Consider the following 18,066-nt stretch of genomic DNA (forward strand, 5'->3'; position numbering starts at 1 on the left):
ATAACCGTATTGCAATAAACATGATCCAATCATATTATGCTCAACGCAAACACCAAATAACATTTATTTTAGGTTCAACACTAATCCCGAAGGTAAAGGGAGTGTGCGATGGTGATCTTATCAACCTTGGAATCATTTCCAACACACATCGTCACCTCGTCCTCAACTAGTCTTTGTTTATTTTGCAACTCCCGTTTCGAGTTACTACTCTTAGCAATTGAACTAGTATCAAATACCGAGGGGTTTGCTATAAACACTAGTAAAGTACACATCAATAACATGTATATCAAATATACCTTTGTTCACTTTGCCATCCTTCTTATCCGCGAAGTATCTAGGGCAGTTCCACTTCCAGTGACCATTTCCTTTGCAGTAGAAGCACTCAGTTCCAGGCTTGGGTCTAGCTTTGGGCTTCTTCATGGGAGTGGCAACTTGCTTGCCATTCTTCTTGAAGTTCCCTTTCTTTCCCTTGCCCTTTTACTTGAAACTAGTGGTCTTTTCAACCATCAACACTTGATGCTTTTTCTTGATTTCTACCTACACCGATTTCAGCATCGTGAAGAACTTTGGAAATCGTTTCCATTATCCCTTGCATATTATAGTTCATCATGAAGTTCTAGTAACTTGGCGATAATGACTAGAGAACTCTGTCAATCACTATCTTATTGGGAAGATTAACTCCCACTTGATTCAAGTGATTGTAGTACTCAGACATTCTGAGCACATGCTCACTCGTTGAGCTATTCTCCTCCATCTTGTAGGCAAAGTACTGTCAGAGGTTCATACCTCTTGACAAGGCATGAGTATGAGATACCAATTTCAACTCTTGGAACATCGTATATGCTCCGTGGTGTTCAAAACATTTTTGAAGTCCCGGTTCTAAGCTGTAAAGCATGGTGCACTAAACTATCAATTAGTCATCATACTGAGCTTGTCAAACGTTCATAACATTTACATCTGCTCCTGCAGTAGGTCTGTCACCTAGCGGTGCATCAAGGACATAATTCTTCTATGCAGCAACGAGGATAATCCTTAGATCATGGATCCAATCTGCATCATTGCTACTATCATCTTTCAACATAGTTTTCTCTAGGAACATATCACAAATAAAACGGGGAAGCTATACACGAGCAATTGATCTTCAACATAGATATGCAAATACTATCAGGACTAAGTTCATGATAAATTAAAGTTCAATTAATCATATTACTTAAGAACTCCCACTTAGATAGACATCCCTCTAGTCATCTAAATGATCACGTGATCCAAATCAACTAAACCATGTCCGATCATCATGTGAGATGGAGTAGTTTTCAATGTTGAACATCACTATGTTGATCATATCTACTATATGATTCACGCTCGACCTTTCGGTCTCTAGTGTTCTGAGGCCATATCTGCATATGCTAGGCTCGTCATGTTTAACTTGAGTATTCCGCGTGTTCAAAACTGGCTTGCACCCGTTGTATGTGAACGTAGAGCTTATCACACCCGATCATCACGTGGTGTCTCGGCACGACTAACTGTCGCAACGGTGCATACTCAGGGAGAACACTTATACCTTGAAATTTAGTGAGAGATCATCTTATAATGCTACCGCCAAACTAAGCAAAATAAGATGCATAAAGGATAAACATCACATGCAATGAAAATATGTGACATGATATGGCCATGGTCATCTTGCGCCTTTGATCTCCATCTCCAAAGTACCATCATGATATCTCTATCATCACCGGCATGACCCCATGATCTCCATCATCTTGATCTCTATCAACGTGTCATCACATGGCCGTCTCGCCAACTATTGCTCTTTGCAACTATTGCTATCGCATAGCGATAAAGTAAAGCAATTATTTGGCGCTTGCATCTTATGCAATAAAGAGACAACCATAAGGCTTCTGCTAGTTGCCGATAACGAAGGAAATATGCCCTAGAGGCAATAATAAAGTTATTGTTTATTTCCTTATTTCATGATAAATGTTTATTATTCATGCTAGAATTGTATTAACCAGAAACATAATACATGTGTGAATACATAGACAAACAGAGTGTCACTAGTATGCCTCTACTTGACTAGCTCGTTAATCAAAGATGGTTATGTTTCCTAACCATGGACAAAGAGTTGTTATTTGATTAACGAGGTCACATCATTAGTTGAATGATCTGATTGACATGACCCATTAGCTTAGCACCCGATCGTTTAGTATGTTGCTATTGCTTTCTTCATGACTTATACATGTTCCTATGACTATGAGATTATGCAACTCCCATTTACCGGAGGAACACTTTGTGTGCTACCAAACGTCACAACGTAACTGGGTGATTATAAAGGAGCTCTACAGGTGTCTCCAAGGGTAGATGTTGGGTTGGCGTATTTCGAGATTAGGATTTGTCACTCCGATTGTCGGAGAGGTATCTCTGGGCCCTCTCGATAATGCACATCACATAAGCCTTGCAAGCATTGCAACTAATGAGTTAGTTGCGGGATGATGTATTACAGAACGAGTAAAGAGACTTGCCGGTAACGAGATTGAACTAGGTATTGGATACCGACGATCGAATCTCGGGCAAGTAACATACCGATGACAAAGGGAACAACGTATGTTGTTATGCGGTCTGACCGATAAAGATCTTCGTAGAATATGTAGGAGCCAATATGGGCATCCAGGTCCCGCTATTGGTTATTGACCGGAGATGTGTCTCAGTCATGTCTACATTGTTCTCGAACCATAGGGTCCGCACGCTTAACGTTACGATGACAGTTATTATGAGTTTATGCATTTTGATGTACCGAAGTTAGTTCGGAGTCCCGGATATGATCACGGACATGACGAGGAGTCTCGAAATGGTCGAGACATAAAGACTGATATATTGGAAGCCTATATTTGCATATCGGAAGTGTTCCGGGTGAAATCGGGATTTTACCGGAGTACCGGGAGGTTACCGGAACCCCCCGAGAGCCATATGGGCCTTAATGGGCTTTAGTGGAAAGGAGAAAGGGGCAGCCCAAGGTGGCCGTGCGCCTCCCCCCTCCCCTAGTCCTATTAGGACTAGGAGAGGTGGCCGGCCCCCCTCTCTCTCTTTCCCCCTCGGGGAATCCTAGTCCAACTAGGATTGGGGGGGAGTCCTACTCCCGGTAGGAGTAGGACTCCTCCTGCGCCCTCCTCCTGGTCGGCGGCCCCCTCCCCCTTGGCTCCTTTATATACGAAGGCAGGGGCACCCTAGAAGACACACAAGTTGATCCACGTGATCGTTCCTTAGCCGTGTGTGGTGCCCCCTGCCACCATATTCCACCTCGGTCATTTCGTTGTAGTGCTTAGGCGAAGCCCTGCGTCGGTAGAACATCAAGATCGTCACCACGCCGTCGTGCTGACGGAACTCCTCCCCGACGCTTTGCTAGATCGGAGCCCGGGGATCGTCATCGAGCTGTACGTGTGCTAAGAACTCGGAGGTGCCGGAGTAACGGTGCTTGGATCGGTCGGATCGTGAAGACGTACGACTACTTCCTCTATGTTGTGTCAACGCTTCCGCAGTCGGTCTGCGTGGGTATGTAGACAACACTCTCCCCTCTCGTTGCTGTGCATCACCATGATCTTGCGTGTGCGTAGGAAATTTTTTGAAATTACTACGAAACCCGACAGTGGCATCCGAGCCTAGGTTTTATATGTTGATGTTATATGCACGAGTAGAACACAAATGAGTTGTGGGCGATATAAGTCATACTGCTTACCAGCATGTCATACTTTGGTTCGGCGGTATTGTTGGACGAAGCGGCCCGGACCAACATTACGCGTACGCTTACGCGAAATCGGTTCTCCCGATGTGCTTTGCACAAAGGTGGCTAGCGGGTGACAGTTTCTCCAACTTTAGTTGAACCAACTGTGGCTACGCCCCGTCCTTGCGAAGGTTAAAACAACACCAACTTGACAAACTATCGTTGTGGTTTTGATGCGTAGGTAAGATTGGTTCTTGCTTAAGCCCGTAGCAGCCACGTAAAACTTGCAACAACAAAGTAGAGGACGTCTAACTTGTTTTTGCAGGGCATGTTGTGATGTGATATGGTCAAAACGTGATGAGATATAAGTTGTTGTATGAGATGATCATGTTTTGTTCAAGTTATCGGCAACTGGCAAAAAGCCTTATGGTTGTCTCTTTATTGCATAAGATGCAAGCGCCAAATAATTGCTTTACTTTATCGCTATGCGATAGCAATAGTTGCAAGAGCAATAGTTGGCGAGACGACCATGTGACGACATATTGATATAGATCAAGATGATGGAGATCATGGTGTCATGCCGGTGACGATGGAAATCATGACGATGCTTTGGAGATGGAGATCAAAGGCTCAAGATGATGATGGCCATATCATGTCACATATTTTGATTGCATGTGATGTTTATCTTTTTTATGCATCTTATCTTGCTTTATTTGACGGTAGCATTATAAGATGATCTCTCACTAATTATCAAGAAGTGTTCTCCCTGAGTATGCACCGTTGCCAAAGTTCGTCGTGCCCAGACACCACGTGATGATCGGGTGTGATAAGCTCTACGTCCATCTACAACGGGTGCAAGCCAGTTTTGCACACGCAGAATACTCGGGTTATACTTGACGAGCCTAGCATATGCAGATATGGCCTCGGAACACGGAGACCGAAAGGTCGAGCGTGAATCATATAGTAGATATGATCAACACAATGATGTTCAACATTGAAGACTAATCCATTTCACGTGATGATCGGTTATGGTTTAGTTGATTTGGATCACGTGATCACTTAGAAGATTAGAGGGATGTCTATCTAAGTGGGAGTTCTTAAGTAATATGATTAATTGAACTTAAATTTATCATGAACTTAGTCCTGGTAGTATTTTGCAAATCATGTTGTAGATCAATAGCTCGCGCTGTTGCTTCCCTGTGTTTATTTTGATATGTTCCTAGAGAAAATTGTGTTGAAAGATGTTAGTAGCAAAGATGCAGATTGGATCCGTGATCTGAGGTTTATCCTCATTGCTGCACAGAAGAATTATGTCCTTGATGCACCCCTAGGTGACAGACCTATTGCAGGAGCAGATGCAGACGTTATGAACGTTTGGCTAGCTCAATATGATGACTACTTGATAGTTTAGTGCACCATGCTTAACGGCTTAGAATCGGGACTTCAAAGACGTTTTGGATGTCATGGACCATATGAGATGTTCTTGGAGTTGAAGTTAATATTTCAAGCAAATACCCGAGTTAAGAGATATGAAGTCTCCAACAAGTTCTATAGCTAAAAGATGGAGGAGAATCGCTCAACTAGTGAGCATGTGCCCAGATTGTCTGAGTACTACAATCGCTTGAATCAAGTGGGAGTTAATCTTCCAGATAAGATAGTGATTGACAGAATTCTCTAGTCACCATCACCAAGTTAGTAGAACTTCATGATGAACTATGATATGCAAGGGATAACGGAAACGATTCCAAAGCTCTTCGTAATGCGGAAATTGACGAAGGTAGAAATCAAGAAAAACATCAAGTGTTGATGGTAGACAAGACCACTAGTTTCAAGAAAAGGGCAGAGGGAAGAAGGGGAACATCAAGAAGAACAGCAAGCAAGTTGCTGCTCAAGTGAAGAAGCCCAAGTCTGGTCCTAAGCCTGAGACTAAGTGTTTCTACTGCAAAGGGACTGGTCACTGGAAGCGGAACTACCCCAAGTGATTGGCAGATAAGAAGGATGGCAAAGTGAACATGAGTATATTTGATATACATGTTATTGATGTGTACTTTACTAGTGTTTATAGCAACCCCTCAGTATTTGATACTAGTTCAGTTGCTAAGATTAGTAACTCGAAACGGGAGTTGCAGAGTGAACAGAGACTAGTTAAGGGTGAAGTGACGATGTGTGTTGGAAGTGGTTTCAAGATTGATATGATCATCATCGCACACTCCCTATACTTTTGGGATTAGTGTTGAACCTAAATAAGTGTTATTTGGTGTTTGCGTTGAGCATGAATATGATTTGATCATGTTTATTGTAATACGGTTATTCATTTAAGTAAAAGAATAAATTGTTGTTCTGTTTACATGAATAAAACCTTATATGGTTACACACCCAATGAAAATGGTTCATTGGATCTCGATCGTAGTGATACACATATTCATAATATTGAAACCAAAAGATACAAAGTTAATAATGATAGTGCAACTTATTTGTGGCACTGCCGTTTAGGTCATATTGGTGTAAAGCGCATGAAGAAACTCCATGCTGATGGGCTTTTGGAATCACTTGATTATGAATCAGTTGATGCTTGCGAACCATGCCTCATGGGCAAGATGACTAAGACTCCGTTCTTCGGAACAATGGAGCGAGCAACAGATTTGTTGGAAATCATACATACTGATGTATGTGGTCCGATGAATATTGAGGCTCGCGACAGGTATCATTATTTTCTGTTCTTCATAGATGATTTGAGCAGATATGAGTATATCTACTTGATGAAACATAAGTCTGAAACATTTGAAAAGTTCAAAGAATTTTAGAGTGAAGTGGAAAATCATCGTGACAAGAAAATAAAGTTTCTACAATCTGATCGCGGAGACAAATATTTGAGTTACGAGTTTGGTCTTCAATTAAAACAATGTGGAATAGTTTCACAAACTCATGCCACATGGAACACCACAGCATAATGGTGTGTCCGAACGTCATAACCGTACTTTATTGGATATAGTGCAATCTATGATGTCTCTTACCGATCTACCACTATCGTTTTGGGGTTATGCATTAGAGACAGCTGCATTCACGTTAAATAGGGCACCATCTAAATCCGTTGAGACGACACCGTGTGAACTATGGTTTGGCAAGAAACCTAAGCTGTCATTTCTTAAAGTTTGGGACTGCAATGCTTATGTGAAAAAGTTTCAACATGATAAGCTCGAACCCTAATCGGAGAAGTAAATCTTCATAGGATATCCAAAGGAAACTGTTGGGTACACCTTCTATCACAAATCCGAAGGCAAGATTTTTGTTGCTAAATTCGGAGTTTATCTAGAGAAGGAGTTTCTCTCGAAAGATGTGAGTGGGAGGAAAGTAGAACTTGATGAGGTAATTGTACCTGCTCCCTTATTGGAAAGTAGTACATCACAGAAAACTGTTTCTGCGACACCTACACCAATTAGTGAGGAAGCTAATGATGATGATCATGTAACTTCAGATCAAGTTACTACCGAATCTCGTAGGTAAACCAGAGTGAGATCCATACCAGAGTGGTACGGTAATCTTGTTCTGGAAGTTATGTTACTAGACCATGACAAACCTACGAACTATGAGGAAGCGATGATGAGCCCAGATTCCGCAAAATGGCTTGAGGCCATGAAATCTGAGATGGGATCCATGTATGAGAACAAAGTATGGACTTTGGTTGACTTGCCCGATGATCGGCGAGCCATAGAAAATAAATGGATCTTCAAGAGGAAGACGGACGCTGATAGTAGTGTTACTATCTACAAAGCTAGAATTGTCGCAAAAAAGGTTTTCGACAAGTTCAAGGTGTTGACTACGATGAGAGTTTCTCACTCGTATCTATGCTTAAGTCTGTCCGAATCATGTTAGCAATTGCCGCATTTTATGAAATCCGGTAAATGGATAAACAAAACTGCATTCCTTAATGGATTTATTAAATAAGAATTGTATATGATACAACCAGAAGGTTTTGTCAATCTTAAAGGTGCTAACAAAATGTGCAAACTCCAACGATCCATCTATGGACTAGTGCAAGCATCTCGGAGTTGGAATATACACTTTGATAAGTTGATCAAAGCATATAGTTTTATACAGACCTGCGGTGAAGCCTGTATTTACAAGAAAGTGAGTGGGAGCACTACAGCTTTTCTGTAAGTATATGTGTATGACATATTGTTGATCGGAAATAATGTAGAATTATTCTGCAAAGCATAAAGGAGTGTTTTTAAAGAAGTTTTTCAAAGAAAGACCTTGGTGAAGCTGCTTACATATTGAGCATCAAGATCTATAGAGATAGATCAAGACGCTTGATAAGTTTTTCAATGAGTACATACCTTGACAAGATTTTGAAGTAGTTCAAAATGGAACAGTCAAAGAAAGAGTTCTTGCCTGTGTTGCAAGGTGTGAAATTGAGTAAGACTCAAAGCCCGACCACGGCAGAAGATAGAAATAGAATGAAAGTCATTCCCTATGCCTCAGCCATAGGTTCTATAAAGTATGCCATGCTGTATACCAGATCTATTGTATGCCCTACCACTGAGTTTGGCAAGGGAGTACGATAGTGATCTAGGAGTAGATCACTGGACAGCGGTCAAAATTATCCTTAGTGGAATAAGGATATGTTTCTCGATTATGGAAGTGAAAAAAGGTTCGTCATAAAGGGTTACGCTGATGCAAGTTTTGACACTAATCTAGATGACTCTAAGTCTCGGTCAAGATACATATTGAAAGTGGGAGCAATTAGCTAGAGTAGCTCCGTGCAGAGCATTGTAGACATAGAATTTTGCAAAATACATACGGATCTGAATATGGCAGGCCCGTTGACTAAATTTCTCTCACAAGCAAAACATGATCACTCTTTGGGTGTTAATCACATAGCGATGTGAACTAGATTATTGAATCTAGTAAACCCTTTGGGTGTTAGTCACATGGAGATGTGAACCAATCACATAAAGATGTGAACTATTGGTGTTAATCACATAGCGATGTGAACTAGATTATTGACTCTAGTGCAAGTGGGAGACTGAAGGAAATATGCCCTAGAGGCAATAATAAAGTTATTGTTTATTTCCTTATTTCATGATAAATGTTTATTATTCATGATAGAATTGTATTAACCAGAAACATAATACATGTGTGAATACATAGACAAACAGAGTGTCACTAGTATGCCTCTACTTGACTAGCTCATTAATCAAAGATGGTTATGTTTCCTAACCATGGACAAAGAGTTTTTATTTGATTAACGAGGTCACATCATTAGTTGAATGATCTGATTGACATGACCCATTAGCTTAGCACCCGATCGTTTAGTATGTTGCTATTGCTTTCTTCATGACTTATACATGTTCCTATGACTATGAGATTATGCAACTCCCGTTTACCGGAGGAACACTTTGTGTGCTACCAAACGTCACAACGTAACTGGGTGATTATAAAGGAGCTCTACAGGTGTCTCCAAGGGTAGATGTTGGGTTGGCGTATTTCGAGATTAGGATTTGTCACTCCGATTGTCGGAGAGGTATCTCTGGGCCCTCTCGGTAATGCACATCACATAAGCCTTGCAAGCATTGCAACTAATGAGTTAGTTGCGGGATGATATATTACAGAACGAGTAAAGAGACTTGCCGGTAACGAGATTGAACTAGGTATTGGATACCGACGATCGAATCTCGGGCAAGTAACATACCGATGACAAAGGGAACAACGTATGTTGTTATGCGGTCTGACCGATAAAGATCTTCGTAGAATATGTAGGAGCCAATATGGGCATCCAGGTCCCGCTATTGGTTATTGACCGGAGATGTGTCTCAGTCATGTCTACATTGTTCTCGAACCATAGGGTCCGCACGCTTAACGTTACGATGACAGTTATTATGAGTTTATGCATTTTGATGTACCGAAGTTAGTTCGGAGTCCCGGATATGATTACGGACATGACGAGGAGTCTCGAAATGGTCGAGACATAAAGATTGATATATTGGAAGCCTATATCTGGATATCGGAAGTGTTCCGGGTGAAATCGGGATTTTATCGGAGTACCGGGAGGTTACCGGAACCCCCCGGGAGCCATATGGGCCTTAATGGGCTTTAGTGGAAAGGAGAAAGGGGCAGCCCAAGGTGGCTGCACGCCTCCCCCCTCCCCTAGTCCTATTAGGACTAGGAGAGGTGGCCGGCCCCCCTCTCTCTCTTTCCCCTTCGGGGAATCCTCGTCCAACTAGGATTGGGGGGGAGTCCTACTCCCGGTAGGAGTAGGACTCCTCCTGCGCCCTCCTCCTGGCCGGCGGCCCCCTCCCCCTTGGCTCCTTTATATACGGAGGTAGGGGCACCCTAGAAGACACACAAGTTATCCACGTGATCGTTCCTTAGCCGTGTGCGGTGCCCCCTGCCACCATATTCCACCTCGGTCATATCGTTGTAGTGCTTAGGCGAAGCCCTGCGTCGGTAGAACATCAAGATCGTCACCACACCATCGTGCTGACGGAACTCCTCCCCGACGCTTTGCTGGATCGGAGACCGGGGATCGTCATCGAGCTGTACGTGTGCTAAGAACTCGGAGGTGCCGGAGTAACGGTGCTTGGATCGATCGGATCGTGAAGACGTACGACTACTTCCTCTACGTTGTGTCAACGCTTCCGCAGTCGGTCTGCGTGGGTACGTAGACAACACTCTCCCCTCTCGTTGCTGTGCATCACCATGATCTTGCGTGTGCGTAGGAAATTTTTTGAAATTACTACGAAACCCAACAGATAACGTCAACAAAAACATGATCATCTCATACAACAACTTATATCTCATCACATCTTGACCATATCACATCCCAACAAGCCCTGCAAAAACAAGTTAGACGTCCTCTACTTTATTGTTCCAAGTTTTACGTGGCTGCTACGGGTTGAGCAAGAATCGTTCTTACCTATGCATTAAAAAACACAATGCGGTATAGTGATTGCTTTTTGATCTTCAGAAAGAACCATGTTCTTTGAATCCGATTCAACTAAAGTTGGAGAAACAGACACCCACTAGCCACCTGTGTGTGAAGCACGTCGGTAGAACCAGTCTCGCGTAAGCGTACACGTAATGTCGGTCTGAGCCGCTTCATCCAACAACACCGCCGAATCAAGAATCAACTAGTGACGACAAGCAATATGTATATACCCACGCCCACAACTCCTTTGTGTTCTACTCATGCATATAACATCTACGCATAAATCTGGCTCGGATGCCGCTGTTGGGGAATGTAGTAATTTAAAAAATTCCTACGCACACGCAAGATCATGGTGATGCATAGCAACGAGAGGGGAGAGTGTTGTCTACGTACCCTCATAGACCGTAAGCGGAGGTGTTATGACAACGCGGTTGATATAGTCGTACGTCTTCACGATCCGACCGATCCTAGCACCGAAGGTACGACACCTCCGTGATCTGCACACGTTCAGCTCGATGACGTCCCACGAACTCACGATCCAGCAGAGTGTCGAGGGAGAGCTTCGTCAGCATGACGGCGTGATGACGGTGATGATGATGCTACTGGAATAGGGCTTCGCCTAAGCACCGCTACGATATGACCAAGGTGGATTATGGTGGAGGAGGGCACCGCACACGGCTAAGGGATCAATGATCAACTTGTGTGTCTATGGGGTGTCCCCTGGCCACGTATATAAAGGATGGAGGGAGGCCCTCATAAGGCACGCCCAAAGTGTGGAGTCCTAGTAGGACTCCCTAGTCCCAGTAGGATTCCACCTCCCACATGGAATAGGAAAAAAGGAAGGGAGAAGGAGAAGGAAGGAAGGGGGTGCCCCCTTTCCCTAGTCCAATTCGGACCAGTTCATGGGGAAGGGGCACGGCCACCCTTGAGGCCTTTCTCTCCTTTCCCGTATGGCCCATTAAGGCCCAATACGAATTCCCGTAACTCTTTGGTACTCCGAAAAATACCTGAATCACTCGGAACCTTTCTGATGTCCGAATATAGCTTTCCAATATATCGATCTTTATGTCTCGACCATTTTGAGACTCCTCGTCATGTCCCCGATCTCATCCGGGACTCCGAACAAACTTCGGTCATCAAATCACATAACTCATAATACAAATCGTCACAGAACGTTAAGCGTGCGGACCCTACGGGTTTGAGAACTATGTAGACATGACCGAGACTCATCTCCAGTCAATAACCAATAGCGGAACCTGGATGCTCATATTGGTTCCTACATATTCTACGAAGATCTTTATCGGTCAAACCGCATAACAACATACATTGTTCCTTTTGTCATCCGTATGTTACTTGCTCGAGATTTGATCGTCGGTATCCTCATACCTAGTTCAATCTCGTTACCGGCAGGTCTCTTTACTCGTTCCATAATGCATCATCCCGCGACTAACTCATTAGTCACAATGCTTACAAGGCTTAGAGTTATGTGCATTATCGAGAGGGCCCAGAGATACCTCTCCGATACACGGAGTGGCAAATCCTAATCTTGATCTATGCCAACTCAACAAACAGCATCAGAGACACTTGTAGAGCATCTTTATAATCACCAGTTAGGTTGTGACGTTTGATAGCATACAAGGTGCTTCTCCTGTAGTCGGGAGTTGCATAATCTCATAGTCAGAGGAACATGTATAAGTTATGAAGAAAGCAGTAGCAATAAAACTGAACGGTCATTATGCTAAGCTAACGGACGGGTCTTGTCCATCACATCATTCTCTAATGATGTGATTGATACGTCTCCAATGTATCTATAATTTTTGATTGTTCCATGCTATATTATATCATGTTTTGGACATTCTTGGTCTTTATTATACACTTTTATATTATTTTTGGGACTAACCTATTAACCGGAGGCCCAGCCCAGAATTGCTGTTTTTTGCCTATTTCAGAGTTTCGCAGAAAAAGAATATCAAACAGAGTCCAAACGGAATGAAACTTTCGGGAACGTGATTTTCGGAACGAACATGATCCAGAGGACTTGGACCCTACATCAAGAAAGCAACTAGAAGGGCACGAGGTAGGGGCGCGCCTACCCCCCCAGGCACGCCCTTCACCCTCGTGGGGCCCACGTAGCTCCACTGGCGTACTTCTTCCTCCTATATATACCTACGTACCCCCAAACTACCAGATACGGAGCTAAAACCCTAATTCCACCATCATAACTTTCTGTATCCATGAGATCCCATCTTGGGGCCTTTTCCGGAGCTCCGCCGGAGGGGGCATCGATCACAGAGGGCTTCTACATCAACACCATAGCCTCTCCGATGAAGTGTGAGTAGTTTACTTTAGACCTTCGGGTCCATAGTTATTAGCTAGATGGCTTCTTCTCTCTCTTTGGATCTCAATACAAAGTTCTCCCCCTCTCTTGTGGAGATCTATTCGATGCAATCTTCTTTTGCGGTGTGTTTGTTGAGATCGATGAATTGTGGGTTTATGATCAAAGTTTATCTATGAACAATATATGAATCTTCTCTGAATTCTTTTATGTATGATTGGTTATCTTTGCAAGTCTCTTCGAATTATCAGTTTGGTTTGTCCTACTAGATTGATATTTCTTGCAATGGGAGAAGTGCTTAGCTTTGGGTTCAATTTTGCGGTGTCCTTTCCCAGTGACAGTAGGGGCAGCATGTATTGTATTGTTGCCATCGAGGATAACAAGATGGGGTTTATATCATATTGCATGAGTTTATCCCTCTACATCATGTCATCTTGCTTAAAGCGTTACTCTGTTCTTTTGAACTTAATACTCTAGATGCATGCTGGATAGCGGCCGATGTGTGGAGTAATAGTAGTAGATGCAGGCAGGAGTCGGTCTACTTGTCTCGGACGTGATGCCTATATACATGATCATACCTAGATATTCTCATAACTATGCTCAATTCTGTCAATTGCTCAACAGTAATTTGTTTACCCACCGTAATACTTATGCTCTCGAGAGAAGCCACTAGTGAAACCTATGGCCCCCGGGTCTATTTTCCATCATATTAATCTTCCGTCAACAAGCTATTTCCTTTTCCGTTTATTTTTCTTTCTTTACTTTGCATCTTTATCATAAAAATACCAAAAATATTATCTTATCATATCTATCAGATCTCACTTTCGTAAGTGACCGTGAAGGGATTGACAACCCCTTTATTGCGTTGGTTGCGAGGATTTTATTTGTTTGTGTAGGTGTGAGGGACTCGTGCGTGGCCTCCTACTGGATTGATACCTTGGTTCTCAAAAACTGAGGGAAATACTTATGCTACTTTGCTGCATCACCCTTTCCTCTTCAAGGGAAAACCAACGCAGTGCTCAAGAGGTACTAGTGACCCCGTTCATCAAATGACAACACATGTCCATGGCTAGGAAACTTAACCATCTTTGATTAATGAGCTAGTCAAGTAGAGGCATACTAGGGACACTCTATTTGTCTATGTATTCACACATGTACTAAGTTTCCGGTTAATACAATTCTAGCATGAATAATAAACATTTATCATGATATAAGGAAATATAAATAACAACTTTATTATTGCCTTTAGGGCATATTTCCTTCAGCGCAGCCCCCCTAGCCCAAACCGAATTGGACTAGGGGGGCGGCCCCCCTTTCCTCCTTTCCTCCCTCTCCCTCTCCTTCCTTCTCCCATTCCCCTTCCTTTCCTCCTCCTAGTAGGAGTAGGAAAGGGGAGTCCTACTCCTACTAGGAGGAGGACTCCTCCTCCTGGCGCGCCCTAGGAGGGCCAGCCGGCCTCCCCCCTTGCTCCTTTATATACGGGGGCAGGGGCACCCTAGAACACACAAGTTGATCATTGATCCCTTAGCCGTGTACGGTGCCCCCCTCCATCATAATCCACCTCGATCATATCGTAGCGGTGCTTAGGCGAAGCCCTACGTCGGTAGCAACATCATCACCGTCATCACGCCGTCGTGCTGACGGAACTCTCCCGTGAAGCTCTGCTGGATCAGAGTTTGTGGGATGTCATCGAGCTAAACATGTGCTGAACTCGGAGGTGTCGTGCGTTCGGTACTTGGATCGGTCGGATCGTGAAGACGTTCGACTACATCAACCGCGTTCTCATAACGCTTCCGCTTACGGTCTACGAGGGTACGTGGACGATACTCTTCCCTCACGTTGCTATGCATCACCATGATCTTGCGTGTGCGTAGGAAAAGTTTGAAATTACTACGTTCCCCAACAACATATTATAAAAACGCAAAAACCAACAAGTATGAAAATGACACCAACATATTAGAAAATGCCATCCTACATGAATGAACAATGCCATGTACACAACAATGAAAATGCCATCCAAAAAGATAAACAAATATCAAAGAATAAAGAAGGAACTAAGCTCTAACTTACCAAATGAACCATCCGACTTCCTTTCTGCCGCAAGAACATCTTTGATGGCTTCATCAGACCACACAACTATAGCAAAAGGGTGCACGGCAGGGAAACCACCAACCTCGGTAAATATGACAGAACTAATGTCAAGCCTGTCAACGTACATAAGTTGGAAACACAAAAATGCTAAAAAAAGCTTTGTAAGAGCAAGCCAACCAACAGAGATAAAAAAGCAAAAACACGAAATATGGCTAGCTGTGAGATGAAAGTAGGCTTGCCATTAGGTGAAGATGTCAACCCTTGTTGTATTTTTTTGGGAAGGCTTTATGCAGAAACTCGACAGTGAATTTGCACCAATTCATTTTTTGCACTCCATTTATCTAGTCGTGCAAAAAACAAAAAACACATAACTATGCAATTGAAGCATAGAGATATAAATGACAAAAACCTTGAAAAGACTTAACTTAAAAGATAAAAGGTAAAAAAACATACTATAATGGGAAAAACCCCGTTGCTCGCTAGCGTCGACGTGGTCAGCGCAAAAACAGACATCACAAACTACATCAAAAATATCCTCTTGAAATCCACATCACAACAATGCCACATGACTACTCGAGTCGATGGCATCTGTTTACCCTAAAATGCCATCTGTTTTAGTAAAAAAAAATCTCACTCTACTACTAGAATTGATGACATATGTATCCACAAAAATGCCATCTATTTCAATTCAAAAAATGCCACCTGACTACTAGAATTTATGACATCTGTTTCCACAAAAATGCCATTCACACATGTATGATAATGCCAACTAGCAAAAGAAATAAAATCCTAAAAGTAACATGGCATTTTTCACACATAAAAATATCAAAAAAATGGTCTACACAAAAGAATGAAACAAACCATCATATAACACTATAAGGCAGACATGGTATTTTTCACCAAAAACCTATGAAAAGCACCTATAAAAAACATTTGGTATTTTCACACTACCCACATATCATAACCTAACACAAATGGAAACACGGGAAAAATGCACCCAAAAACATCATAAAAAGGACCAGCTATAAAAGGGCAGTCATGACATTTTTCACTAGAAACAATGAAAATCACATGACAGTTTTCTAGCACATATCATTCACTATCCGCGCATGGTAGTTTCCACCATCAAATCCCTGCACTAAACTACACAAAAAGGCAGATATGGCATTTTTACCAAACTTATAAAATTCAATTAGAGAATTGCATAGCATTTACCCTAAACAACACACAAAATCCTCACCTCACAGACATGGCGGTTTTCCACACCGATCAAAAATACCTACACTAACTCCAGACACCGCCATCCTCAAACGACCACTCTCCAAAACTTCCACATACCATACAACCATCCTCCAAATAGCATATCTATGAAAAATAATAACACCCCTAAGATGTTCTACTTGTGAGCCGTGTTGGGATTTCCCCCGAAGAGGAAGGGTAAAGCAATATAGTAGCTGATAAGTATTTCCCTCAGTGAGAACCAAGGTTACCGAAACAATAGGAGAACCGCGCAAATCCTAGTGAATACACCTCGCACACAAGAGAAAATACTTGCATCCAACGCGAACAAGAGGGTTGGCAATCCCCTTGAACTAGTTACTTGTAAGGATCAAATCCGGTAGTGGTAGATAGATAAATTGAAAAGCAAAATAAATGAAAATAAATTGCAGCAAGGCAATTTGTTGTTTAATAGTATGATTAAAGTAGACCCTGGGGCCATAGTTTTCACTAGAGGCTTCTCTCTCGAACATAGCATATGATGGGTAGACAAATTACTATTGGGAAATTGATAGATAAGCACATACCATTATGATGTTATTCATGGAGGCATCACGTCTGTGACAAGTAAACCGACTCCTTCTTGCATCTACTACTATTACTCCACAAATCGACCAACTCATGCATGCATCTATGGTATTAAGTTTATGACAAGCAGAGTAACGCTTTAAGCAAGATGACATGATGAAGACAGAGTAAAACCAAGCAATATGATTAAACCCTGTCGTTTTACCCATAATGGTAACAATACAAAATCATGCCTCACTATCCCTACTGCCACTGGGTGAGGACACCGCAAGATTGAACCCACTACAAAGCACCTCTCCCGCTGAAGATAAATCAATATAGTTAGCCAAACCAAACGGATAGATCAGAGAAAAACACAAAGCTATAACAATCATGCATATTAAAGTTCAGAAAAGACCCAATTACTTTCAATGAATAATCTGATCATAAACCCACAATTCATCGGATCCCAATAAACACACCACAAAAGAAGATTAAATCGGATAGAACTCCATGGAAATCATGGAGAACATTTTATTGAAGATCAAAGAGAGAGAAGAAGCCATCTAGCTACTAGATATGGACCCGTAGGTCTGTGGTGAAATACTCACACATCATTGAAAGGCAGCAAGGTTGATGTAGAAGACCTCTATCATCGATTCCCCCTCGGCAAAGTACTAGAAAAGGTCTCCAGATGGGATCACGGAAGAACAGAAGCTTGCGGCGGTGAAAAATTGTTTCGGTTGGTTCTCTGGGGTTTTCCCAATATTTGAGAATTTATAAAAGTGGAATTAGGTCAGACGGAGCCATGTGGGGCCCACAAGGTAACATGCACGCCTTGTTGCCATGTCGTCTCCCTGCTTCGCGTCTGGTCTCCTTCCGAAGCTTCCAGGGTCTCTTATGTCCAGAAAAAAATCCTCAAAAAGTTTCTTAGCGTTTGGACTCCATTTGGTACAGATTTTCTAGAAAACAAAAAACAAGCAAAAAACAGCAACTGGCACTAGGCACTGGGTTAATAGGTTAGTTCCCAAAAATGATATAAAATTGTATTAAAAGTATGTAAGAATGGTAATATAATAGCATGAATCAATAAAAGATTATAGATACGTTGGAGACGTATCAAGATGCCATTGGAGACTCCAACCCTTTAGAATGTCAAACCTCAAAATACCCCCCCCCCCCAAAAAAAACCAACCGAGTTTTCAAACCCTC

Source organism: Triticum aestivum, chromosome 5A, assembly GCF_018294505.1.
Source record: "Triticum aestivum cultivar Chinese Spring chromosome 5A, IWGSC CS RefSeq v2.1, whole genome shotgun sequence".
Lineage (NCBI taxonomy): Eukaryota > Viridiplantae > Streptophyta > Magnoliopsida > Poales > Poaceae > Triticum > Triticum aestivum.